Raw genomic sequence first — 13,592 nt, forward strand, 5'->3', positions numbered from 1 at the left:
ATTCAAGAAATATTTATTAAGAGCTTGTTATATGATAAATAGTTACTGGACTCTAGCTAAAAAATTCACCCTTCTGAAAGGTGGAGCCCTTGTAGGCCTAGTAAAGAAGTATCTCAGGCACATGTTTACAATGCAGTATAGGTCTTGCCTGTGTTGTATCTCCATCTCCTCTGATAGACAGACCTCAAGCACAGGGTCAGCAATATTTATTTTTATTTTTGTATTTTGCTTGTTTGCATGTGTATATGATGTGCCTTGGTGGCATCCCATGTGCTTATCTGTGGTATATGTGTGTATGGGGGGGTATTTTTTGAGGTGGCCAGAGACAAACTTTGGGTGTTCAGCTCCATGATTTTTCTGTATGTTCTTGTTTGAGCTGGAGTCTCATTGATAGAAGAACTTGCTGATTTTGGGGGGTTAGTGGTTGTTATTTTTTGGCAAGGCCAGAAAGTACCTGGCCTCTTTGCTCCCCTTTGTAGGTCTGGGATTACAGGCACTTGTGGCCATGCTCAGCTGTTTATGTGGGATATGGAGACTCAAATTCAGGTATTTTCAGGCTTCCTCAGGTCTTCATGCTTGTGCAGAAAGCACAAGTAACAGTAACTTCTGAGTCATCTCTCTAATCCTATTCATTTTTATATCCTTTGCATTCCACACAATGCCTTGTACAAAAAAGGTGTTCAGAAGATGAGTGAGGGTGACTTCCAGGTAAGATGGTGGCATACTAGCCATATCAAAACAGTGTATGGAGGGAAATAGACAGAAACATCAAAATACAATCTTCTACTGAAAAGTGAAGATGTATAACTTATCAACCACAGCAGAGAAGCACAAGAGACCAAGATGTTCTAGAAAGGAGGAAACCAACCAGAATCCCACCAAGGTGCCAGCAGCCCCAATCTGTGAGCTCACCAGCCCTTCTGGCTAGCCAGTGGCACAAATAAACAGGTGCAGAAATAATGTGAGGGGATTTACCACTCACATAAGCCTCCTTGCAAAGTCAAGAAATCTGAAGGAGAAGACAGCAGGGACCAGCTGAGCAGCTGCTGCAGTAGATACAAATGTGACCAGCTGGGCAGCACCAGCACAACTCCAAGCACCCTGCACAGTCTCCCATCCCCCAACCACCAGGGCCATGAGCATCCAGAGAACTCATTCACCCCCAGCACCTCCAGCACCAAGAGAAATCAAGGTGGGAACTCTGCATTGGTGAGATTGGAAACCATCTCAAAAGATAACAGGGCCTACTTACACAAAGGCAAGTAAATAGGCCTACACTGGAAGTGCTAATCTCTCTTTCCATGTCAGGAAAGGTTATGTATTACATTTGAATGATATATTCTTTCTTGGCTTTACCCATCTCAAACAAGCTGTATTTTGGTGTTGACTATTGTTGCCTTTGATATTTCCAGATTTTTAAGGCCTTTGTCTTTTTCTTAAGTCACTATTGGGGGCTGACTGGCCCCAGGCTGACTTGGAACCCATAACAGATTAGAACTCTCGACCTCCTAGTAATCAGGATTAAGTGTGTAGAGCAGCACACACTCTTAGGGACTTTGGTTTTACTAGATTATCTGTTAAATTTAATCTCCATGCTTGTATAAATAATGTGTGCTGGATTTAATGTCTATATTTCTCAGTTGAATTTAAGATTTTCCAGTAATTTGCTTCACCCAGTATGCTACAATAATTCAACAGCAGGTAAGCTCAACACCTAGGGTCACTTCTACTCTTTCTCTTGGAGTATAAGAGCTACATCTGGTACCTTAAACTCCTATGCTGAAGATTATATATAAAGTCTGATTTACATGGCTAAGAACACTGCAGATAATTAGAAAACCCAAGCATCAAATTAACTCAAGATACAAAAATCTCTACATTATAGTACAAGCCACACAAAAAATCAAGATAATACAATCCAACCAAAAATTATAAATCCATCAGAAATAAGCTCCAGTGAGACTGCTCTAGATGAAATGCCTGACAAAGATTTCAAAAAACATGATTATATCTATGTTCAAAAAAAGCAAAGGAATCAATGAAGAAAACCAACTCCTAAAGGAATCCCAAGAGAACACAGGAAACCAACTTAATGAAATAAGGAGGTCAATAAAAAACATGAGTAAGGCAAGCCGGGTGTGGTGGTGCACACCTTTAATCCCAGCACTCGGGAGGCAGAGGTAGGAGGATCACTGTGAGTTTGAGGCCACCCTGAGACTCCATAGTGAATTCCAGGTCAGTCTGGGCTAGAGTGAGACCCTACCTCAGAAAAACCAAAACAAAAAACAACAACAACAACAAAAAATGAGTAAGGAAATAGGAATAATGAAAAAATACCAATCAGAAACACTAGAAATGAAAAACAGAGTAAGTCAAATAGAAAACTTTAGAAAAACTCACCAGTAGAATGGATCAAGGAGAGGACAGACTAAGTAAACTAGAGGACCAGGTGGCATACCTAAAACAGCCCAACAAATTGAAAGACAAACTAATAGGAAGGCATGAGTGGGAATTTAAAGACATCTGGGACACTATGAAGAGATCAAACATAAGAATTCAGGGCATAGTAGAAGGAGAAGAATTTTACATCAAGGCATAACAGTGTTTTCAACAAAATCATAAAATAAAATTTCCCCCAAGTAGGGAGAGTGATGCCAGTACAGATACAGGAAGCCTATAGAATGCCAAACAGACAAAATCAGGAAAGAATCTCTCACCGTCATATTATAATTAAACTACAAAGCACACAAACCAAAGAAAATATATTAAAAGCATTTAGAGAGAAAAATCAAGTCACAATAAAGGCAAGCCCATCAGGATAACAACAGGTTACTCAACACAAACTTTAAAAGCCAGAAGGGCTTGGAATGATGTATTCCAAGTTCTGAAAGATAACAACTGTCAACCAAGATTACTTTATCCTGCAAAGCTATCCATTCAAATAGATGGAGAAATAAGGACATTCCACAACAAAGCAGGCTAGAGGAATATATAAAGACTAAGCCAGCTCTACAGAAAATACTTGAAAGGATCCTCCATGCTGAAGAGAAAGAAAAGCACACAAATAAAGAACCTAGAAAAAAACAAACCATACTTAAACACTAGTTAATACACGAGAGCAAAGGTAAAACTGGAAGAACTACAAAAAAATGGCAAAAATAAACACACACCTTTCAATAATATCTCTTAATATCAATGGCCTCAATGCCCTAACCAAATGACATAGATTTGCAGACTGGAATAAAAAGCAGAGCTTTCAATTTGTTGCCTCCAAGAAACTCACCTTTCCACAAAAGGTGGACATTTTCTTTGGGTGAAAGGCTGTAAAATGGTGTTTCAAGCAAATGAGCCTAGGAAACAAGCAGGCATCACTATCCTAATATCTGACAGGGTAAACTTCAGACCAACATTCGTTAGGAAAGATAAGGAAGGTCACTTTATACTGATTAAAGGAACACTCCAACAGGAGGGCATTACAATCCTAAACATATATGCACCTAATATAGGGGCTCCAAATTTCATCAAGCAAACACTATTAGAACTAAGATCACAGATAACACCAAACACAGTTGTAGTGGTGACTTCAACATCCCACTCTCATCAATTGACAGGTCATCCCAGGAAAAAAATAAACAGTGATGCAGCTGGATTAAATGAGGTCACAAAACAAATGAACTCAACAGATATATACAGGACATTTCATCCAAATGCTACAGAATACACATTCTTTTCAGCAGCACAAGGAACATTCTCTAAAATAGACCATATATTAGGACACAAAGCAAATCTTAACAAATTCAGGAAAATTGAAATAATTCCTTGCATTCTATCTGACCACAATGGAATTAAACTACATATCAGTAGCAAGAAAGGCTATAGAGCATACACAAAATCATGGAAACTAAACAACACACTACTAAATGATAAATGGGTCAATACAGAAATCAAGAAGGAAATCAGAAAATTCATAAAATCAAATTATAATGAGAACGCAACATAGCAAAACCTTTGGGACATAATTAAGACAGTCCTAGGAGGTAAATTTATAGCTTTAAGTGCCTATCATTAGAAATTAGAAAAGTCACACATAAAAATCTTAATGCTTTACCTTAAAGCCTTGGAAAAAGAAGAAAAAGGCAAACCAAAAATCAGTAGAAGGGAAGAAATAATAAAGGCTAGGGCAGAAATTAATGAAATAGAAAACAAAACAAAAAGATTCCAAAGAATCAATGAAACAAAAAGTTAGTTCCTTATAAGGATAAACAAGATTGATAAATCCTTAGCGAATCTGACAAAAGAGAGAGAAAATAAACACAAATTAATAAAATTAGAAATGAAAAAGAAATAATCATAACAGATACAAGAGAAATTCAAAAAAATCATAGGGACATACTATAAAAGCATATACTCCACTAAGTTTGAAAATCTGAAAGAAATGGATAGTTTCCTTGAGTTATATGTCCTACCAAAATTAAATCAAGATGAGATTAACCACTTAAAAAGACCTATAAAAAGTATGGAGATCCAAGCAGTTATCCAAAATCTCCCAGCTAGGGACTTCCAGTTAAAGTGGTGGTATAGGTACCACACCAAAGCAGCCTAGGGGAAAAAGACCAAAAAAACTCAGCAAAATACACACTTTTACTAAATGTGAGGTGTATAGGAAATTGAAACGGCAGCGAAGAAGTAGAAGAGATCCAGAGCATCCAGAGCCCTCACAGGCCAGCAAAAGCAGCACCGGCAGGTTCCCTGACCGCGGTGGTGGCAGCGCACCAGAAAGCTGCCAGGCTCGGCCTGAGCTGCAGGAAAAACCAGGTGAGGGGAGTTTCCACTCACACTGAAGCTCTTCGCAAACTCTAAAAACGTGAAGGGAGAGTGGCTGTGAACAACGGAGGAGCAGATCACAAGATTGAAGAACACATGGAACAGTGAGAGAACCAGAGCAGCTGTGGCTCCCTCCCCTCCCCCACCGCCTGAGCCCAGCTCCAGCGAACAGAGTAGCGGTCCCAGAACCTGGCCATGCCAACTTGAGCCGACAGCAAGACCCAAGCAGGAGCAGAGTCCGGCAGCAACATCAGCGGCTCTGGCACCGGCAACAGCAGCCCCAGCGGCAGCAGATCCAGCAATGGCAGCTTCAGTGGTAGCAATGGCAGTTCCAGCAGCAGTAGCTTCAGAGGCAGTAGTGGTGGATCCAGCAGTGGCAACTACAGCAGCAACAATAGCGGCAAAGGATCCAGCAGCAGCAGCTTCAGCAGCAGCAGTTGTAGTTCCAGCAGCGGGGGTGCCGATCTGCAGGCCCACAGTTGCCAGGCTCAGTTTGCCCCGCAGGAAAAGCCAGTGCCCAGCTCCAGAACTCAGAACAGTGGCCCAACATCCCAGCCAGCAACTTGACTGAGACCAAAATCATCCAAAAAGGTAACTGTGATTGCACCAGGGAAGGGTCTCACTTGGTCACAAGCTGACTTGGATCCCTCAATAGACCAGAAATCTTAACCTTTTTCTTGATAGAGGATCTGGTTGTTATAATATCTACTGTTACATAAATACTTGGTGCTGTTTTTGATTGAATGTGTACAGTGTTTAGTTAAATTTTAGAATCTACCTAGATTTTATTCCACTCAGCCTACTTGAATACTCCCATAGCAGGGAAACTCAACCCCTAGGAGCTCCTTTGTAGATACTCTGAGAGTCTTAAGAGCCACACCTAACACCTTAAGCTCCTACCCTGAAGATATAAAAATCTCCCAGCTAAAAATAGTCCAGGCCCAGCTGGATTCACTGGTGAATTTTACCAGACCTTCATGGAAGAACTAAAACCAATGCTTCTCAAACTTTTCCATAAAATAGAAAAGGAAGGAATCCTACCAAACTCCTTCTACAAAGCCAGCATCACAGTGATACCAGAACCAGACATAGAACAAAAAAAGAAAATTCCAGACCAATCTCTGTCATGAACATAGATGCCAAAATTCTCAACAAAATATGGGCAAACAGAATAGAAGAATATATCATTCATTCTTACCAAGGGACTAGTGAAAAAGAAGGGCTTTAGTGGAAGAGGGACAAAGAGGGGAAACAAGAGAAGATAATGGAAAGAGATTATGATAAAGATACATTATATACATGTATAAAAATTATCAATAGGGGCTGGGGAGATGGCTCAGTGTTTAAAGGCACTTGCTCTAACAGTTTGCTATCCTCCCCAGCATGTAAGTAAAGTCTGATGCAACGTGGCACAGGTGTATATAATTTCCTCTGGCAATAGGAGGTGGTGTCAGGAGAATCCAAAGCTCCCAGGCCAGCTAGACTGAGGTTCATTTGCAGCTGCAAGAGACCTTGTCCCAAAGAAGGTGGAAGAAGAACATAGGGAGCTCCAGGTTGTCCTCTGACCTCCACACATACATTATGGCCCACATGGACCCATGCATATACAAACATACAAAAGTAAATAAATAAAATGTAAAAAAAAGTCAATAAAAGTTTGTTGGTTTTTTTTTTTTTTTTAAAAGGAAAGTGGCTTTCATTGGATAAAAGGGTGCACTCCACTCCCATCAATCACATGTGTTCTTTGGCATTGGCTCAGTTCTGAAATGTAGAACAGTGTCAAAGTTGAAGGGGTCTTCCAAAAAGTCCAGTCTTCTCAAATTTTTTGTTTTGCTTTTTGTTTTTGTTACGGAGCTGAATCTCATTCTGTAGTCAAGGCTTGCCTAGGACTCACAATGTAGATGGGGTGGGAGTGTTGCTTGAACTCATGATCCTCTGTCTTCAGCTTCCCAAGTTCTGAGATTATAGCCATGTAACACTACTTGTCTCCAATATCCTCATTTAACAAATGAGGAATCTGAAGCCTGAAGAGAGAAAAGGACTTACTTGGGTGATATCTAAATTATCCAAGCTTTTCTTTCTAATTACCGCAAACCATTATGGAAAGTAAAATGATGAGACATACATATGAGGTAGGGCCATTATTTTACAAATGAGGAAAATGACACAGAAAAAAGATTAAATGATATGCTCAAGGCCTTTGATTCACACTGTGGCACTCTGGCTTCTGGGTCTGTAGTATTAATTATTATACTTCTCTATCACAGCACTCATGTGTTTATATTAAAATTACCCATTTAGCCAGGTATGGTGGCATATACCAGTAATCTCAGCACTCAAAAGACAAAAGCAGGAGGATCACTGCAAGTTCACAATCTACATGGTGAGTTACAGGACAGCCAGGGCTATCCAGCAAGACTGTCAATAAATAAATAAATAAATAAATAAAAAGTATATATATATATATATATATATATATATATATATATATATATAATTTTTCACTAGAAATTTGGCTCTTTAAGGGCAGGAGCAGTGTCTGACCCTCTATGGGGATAGTTGTTTATTCATACAAATATTTACTGAGCAAATAACATACAGTCAGGACTCGCTAGCTCTAAAGGTCAGGTCATCACTTTGAAGCCAGATTATCAGGCTCCGTGGTGCTCTTTGTGCTCATTATCCTGCTGTCTCTGTCTCCTTCCCTTTGCTGATATTGTGTTGGACCAGGCTGTAAAATGAAAATAACCAGGGAGAAACTGTAAAGCAAGAGAATTGCCAGAGACATGAGGAAATCTGGGCCTCCTTCACTGCCTGGAGAGGCTTCTTACACTTAAGGTTTTGGGGCATTTCATTTGATAGGTTTTTATTTTGTTTTGTTCACTTTATGGAGTGTTCTCTTAAAATTTCCTTTCATCTGTTCTCCCATTTGGCCCTTTAAAGGATTAAGCATTTTCCTTCTAGATAAATATGTCAATCATACACATCCAGAAATATAATACCTCTAAGGTCACAAGGGGGCAAAGTGAGGGAGACCTGGACAGATGTAGGGTAGGGCTGGGTAGGGCTCCAGGTAGCAGAGAGAAGGTTGCAGGAGATTGCATGTGCCTGCATTCTCAAATATTGCCCACATCACTTTTATTTAATTAAAATTTTTATTTACTTATTTGAGAGAGGGAAAGAGGCAGAGAGCAAGAGCGAGAGTGAGAGAAAGAAAGAAAGAATGGGTGTGCCAGGGCATCCAGCCACTGCAAACAAACTCCAGATGTATGTGCCACCTTGTGCATCTAGCTTACGTGGGTCCTGGGGAATTGAACTGAGGTCCTTTGGCTTTACAGGCAAACACCTTAACTTCTAAGCCATCTCTCCAGCCCCACAGAGGGTATTGAAGGGGCCATACCCCTAAATATAATGAAAACTTTACCTTTTTCTCTTTCACTGCATCACCTTTTTGAGGGTAACTTCCTAGCCTACAAGATAACCACAATACCAGGTCTTTAGGAACCCTAAGACCCTCATGTTGGAAGTTTCTACAAAGAACAGAACAGAAGGATGAAACAGAGGGGGCCTTTGGGACAGAATCAGATGCAGGAGGCTAAGCTGGAGAGTTATTAGTATGTTCTGGCCTTGGGGCCAAGTTTCAAGACTAACTTGCTGACCTTGCAGATGAAGGGAGCCAGTTAAAGGACAGTAAGAAATCATTCAGATGGAGCAGGGGCGAGGGTGCAAGGGGCAGGGGTGAGGGAGTTGAGTGCAGTGCAGGGGCAGAGAAGAGGCAGTTTATTTTTCTCCTTCAGTACATATTTACAGAGTTCCCTCTGCCTGATTAAACTCAGTTTTGCCAAGGCCTCTTTCTGGATGGAGGAGGAGTCAAAGGGAGAGGAGTGTATTTTGTTGAAACATTCTGAGACTTGGAGATATTAATCCACTTGCCCAAGGTCATATTGTGAACGGTCCCAGCTTAACTCCTCATCTCTCAGTTCCTAGCCAAAGACATGCATCCATACCACACCACCTCTTATTATGTCATTCAATAGCCTAACAATCTGAGATGATGTCTCACTGCCTAAAAGGTAGCATCTAAACTGCTGAATGTGCCACATTCAACATCTCACCTAGGCCCTGTTAAACACTCCAGCTGTGTTTCTTGGACCACTTCCCACAGAGATATTTTAAAAAATTATTTGAGCGTGCTGTGATGGCACACATCTTTAATCCCACCACTTGGAAGGCAGAGGTAAGAGAATTGCCATGAGTTCAAGGCCAGCCTGAGACTATATAATGAATTCCAAGTCCCTTGGCTACAGTGAAACCTTACCTCAAAAAACAGAACTAAAATAAAATTTTATATATTTGCATGGGGGGCAGGGAAGGCACACTAGGTCCTCTTACTACTGCAAATGAACACCAAATGCTTGTGCCACTTTTTGCATCTGGCTTATATGGGTGGCTTAGGAATTTAAACCAGGCTATCATGCTATGTAAAAAGAAAATACCTTCAGCCACTGAGCCGTTTTCCCAGTCCCCACACAATGAGATTTAAACCCAAGCTTCACAGAGCTCTCTGCCATGTTACTGCTCCCAAAAAAGCCTTGTGTCCTTTTTTTCAAGCCTCTCCCTGCCACTAATAGAACTTTACAGCATAAATTCAATACTGATTACTGGAGTCTACCAAATATTTTTGTTTTAGCTTTATCATGGGTCTGACTCTTATGACCCATCGATTACTTTATACATAAGAGGGTATTTTAATTTGCAACACAGTCTTGTGTTTTGGAGACGTCCATGGGCACTGTGAAGCAGGTCTGCTAAGGATTGACTGCTTGGAGTCCCAATGGAGCCATGAGGATGGACTGTGGGTTTCAGTGGAGACCCAGTGGAGATGCTGGGACCACAAGGTGGCTGCCAAAGAGAGCTGAATCAAACCACCACATGCTGGCCCCACATAAAGTTTTCTAAGACTGTGAGTAGCCTAGCTGAAGGGGCAGAATTGGAACTCTAGAGACTTGTCATTGGTTAGAATTCTTGGACTTGGAGATTTATTACTGACTAGAGTTGTTGGACTTGGAGCTACAGAGTTTGATGTTTGCCCTGATTGTTTTAAATCTTGTATTGGTTGAATATTTCTTTGTTGTGCTCAATGCCATCTTTTGCAGTGTAAATGTTTATTCTGTGCCATTATGGGTTTTGGGAGGGGTTTCTTGGTATTATGACCCAGTTAGAAGATCTTGGAGTGGCTCATGCCTTTAATCCCAGCACTCAGGAGGCAGAGGTAGGAGGATCGCCATGAGTTCAAGGCCAACCTGAGACTAAATAGTGAATTCCAGGTCAGCCTGAGCTAGAGTGAGACTGCCTCAAAAAACAGAAACAACAACAACAACCGCAACAACAACAACAAAACACCTTGGACTATGGGCAAGTTTGAACGTCATTGGGATTGATTTAATAAAACATGGTAGGGTTGGAGAGATGGCTTAGTGGTTAAGCGCTTGCCTGTGAAGACTAAGGACCTGCGTACAAGGCTCGATTCCCCAGGACCCACGTTAGCCAGATGCACAAGGGGGCGCACACATCTGGAGTTCGTCTGCAGTGGCTGGAGGCCCTGGAGCACCCATTCTCTCTCTCTCTGTTGCTCTCAAATAAACAAAAAAAAATTTTTTTTAACATGCTGACTTTAAATTTGGACTGAATGCATTGTTTTACATCATGTGTGGCTATCAGTTTATGGGGGCCAAGGATGGAATGTGGTGATTTGATTCAGGTGTCCCCCATAAACTTAGGTGTTCTGAATGCTAGGTTCCCAGCTCATGGCAATTTGGAAATTAAAGCCTCCAGGAAGGAGTGTATTGTTGGGGGCAGGCTTATGGGTGTTATAACCAGCTTCCTCTTGCCAGTGTTTGGCACACTCTCCTGTTGCTGTTGTCCACCCGATGTTGGCCAGGGGGTGATGTCCACCCTCTGCTCATGTCATCGTTTCCTCCTGCCATCATGGAGATTCCCCCTCGAGTGTGTAAGCCAAAATGAACCCTTTTACCCACAAGCAGCTCTTGGTCAGGTTATTTCTGCCAGAAATGTGAACCTGACTGCAACATAAGCCAACCCTCTATGAAGACATAGAACATTAGTATCATCTCCAGAAACTTATTTCATACACCTTTAAAAAAATCTCTTTTTAATTATTATTAACAACATTTATTATGGATACATCACGTGGCGTCATCCTCTTTTCCCTTGTCCCTACCCCCATTACACTGGGGACCCCCCTTAGTGGGGTTGCAGGCATGCCCTATGGGGTTGTGGTTTATGTGTTGTGGGAGCAGCAATTATTCTGGGGGGAGGGAATGTCTCTGGTCATGCTCCTTTTTAGTCAAACTTGCCCCTACCTCATCCTTCAGTGAGAGCCACCATGATTAGTTGTATCTGATCTAAAGCTTCATATAAAGGGATTCATAAAGCATGTAGCATTGAGTGTGGCGCTGTACAGTTTAATGCTTGTGAGTTTCAGCCATATTGTCTTGTGGGAGCCTCCATCATATTTATCCATTTGCCAATTGATGAACATTTAGGCTATCTAGTTTGGGTCTATTATGAATATAGCTGCTAAGAATATTTACATACAAATTTTTCTGCTTGATTTGTTTCTTTGAAATGGGGCTTCACTCTGTAGCCCAGGCTGGCCTCACACTTGCAATGATCCTCTTGCCTTGGCCTCCCTAGTGCTGATATTACAAGTGTGCACCAACCAGCTTGGCTTCTTTTCTTGTCTTTTGTTTTGTCTTCTTTTCTTTCTGTGCTTTAATCTTTCCAGCTTTATTTAAGTATGGTTGAAAAATAAAAATCACACAGTCAATGTGTTTAATAAGATGATTTGATAAACATGCATTGTGAAATGATTACTACAATCAAGTTGATTAACATCCACTACCCCATAGTTATCATCCTGTATGTGTGAAGGGGGAGATCACTTAAGATCTACCCTGTTAGCAAATTTTAAGTAAACAATATAGTCATTATGCTATACAGTAGATTCCCCAAACTTTTCATTTTGTAACTGAAAGTTTGTCTTTTTGACTAACATTACCCCCATCACTGTAGCTGGAAACTTCCTCTCTACTTTTGAATTTAACTTTTCCAAATTCAATGTGCATATGAAAAGTCATTAGCATTTCAATGTCTTTAGGTTTGTGTATTAAAGAGTTATGAACTTCTGGAGGTATCAGTTTGCTTGTTTCTCCATGTCTCCTGTTCTTCTGTGTTGCAGCTTCTAGGTTTAGTGGAATGCATCTCACTTCTGGTTTTGCAGTGCATCTTCTTAGTGAACATCCTTCTCTTGTGGGCTCAATCTCCAGTGCTGCTCGAAGGAGAAAACAACTGCTGTAGTTGTAGCTTCAAGCTCTCAGCCCCCAGGAAACCTGCATCGAAACTACCCCTCTATTTTTCTCCTCAGAATATCTGCTTTGGTTTTTTCTCTTTTATATTATTAGCTCTTTTATTTTAGAAAAGAGTTTATTGACTGAGCATTGTGGCACATGCCTGTAGTCCCAACACTTTAGGAGGGTAAGGCAGGAAGTTCAAGGCTAGCCTGGGCTACATAGTGAGCTGAGCTATTGTCTTTAAAAACTTTATTCTTGGGCTGGAGAGATGGCTTAGCGGTTAAGCGCTTGCCTGTGAAGCCTAAAAACCCCAGTTCGAGGCTCGGTTCCCCAGGTCCCACGTTAGCCAGATGCACAAGGGGGCGCACGTGTCTGGAGTTCGTTTGCAGAGGCTGGAAGCCCTGGCGCGCCCATTCTCTCTCTCTCCCTCTATCTGTCTTTCTCTCTGTGTCTGACGATCTCAAATAAATAAAAAAATTTTTAAAAAAACTTTATTCTTGGGCTGGGGAGATTGCTCAGCAGTTAGAGGCACTTGTTTGCAAAGCCTGCAGGCCTGGGTTGGTCCAGGTTCAATTCCCCAGTACCCACATAAAGCCAGAGGCACAAAGTGGCACATGTATCTGGATTTCATCTGCAGTGGCAAAAGGCCCTGGTGCACTAATACTCTCTCTGTCTCTTAGGTAAATAAAAATATTTTAAAGCATATTTGCTTAATTTTATTCATTTTGCACAAATATAAATGCACAAATTCAACCAAGCCCCATATCCTAGCAAGTATGTCAAGAAACACCAACACCAGCTTCCTAGAAGCCCCCTTTATACCTACTTAAAGTTACGGACTCCCTTTCCACGGCAGCAATAATAGCTATCTTTAATTTTGTCACTTTGTACTTTATTTAAAAGGAATTGGGCATTATTAATCTGGGTTCTTTCAATGTTATGTTTATGAGATACATCTAATGTGGTATGTGGCAGTAATTCATACATTTCCATTGCTGTATACTATTTTATTGAATGAATATATTACATGGATATAAATGTTTGGATTATTTTCAACATTTGACCAGAACATGTGTTCTGTTGGGCATATGTATTTATTTCTGTTGGATGTATACCTAAGAGTAGAATTGGTCATACATAAGGCATTATATCTTTGCATTTTAGTAGATGTTTCCAAGAAATTTTTGAAATGATTATTTCAATAATGCATTTTTACTAGTTTCTCCAGAACCTTGACAACATTCAGCAGTGCTTTTATTTTTAATTTTATCTGTTCTGGTGGTGTGATGGTTAACCATCATTGTCAGATTTACTGGATTTAGAAACACCTTTGAAATACTCTGAGTGTGGCTATGAGGGTGTTTCCAGGAAGATTTATCTGAAGAGGGAACTGTG

The sequence above is a fragment of the Jaculus jaculus genome, chromosome X (genome assembly GCF_020740685.1).
Source record: "Jaculus jaculus isolate mJacJac1 chromosome X, mJacJac1.mat.Y.cur, whole genome shotgun sequence".
NCBI classification, from domain to species: domain Eukaryota; kingdom Metazoa; phylum Chordata; class Mammalia; order Rodentia; family Dipodidae; genus Jaculus; species Jaculus jaculus.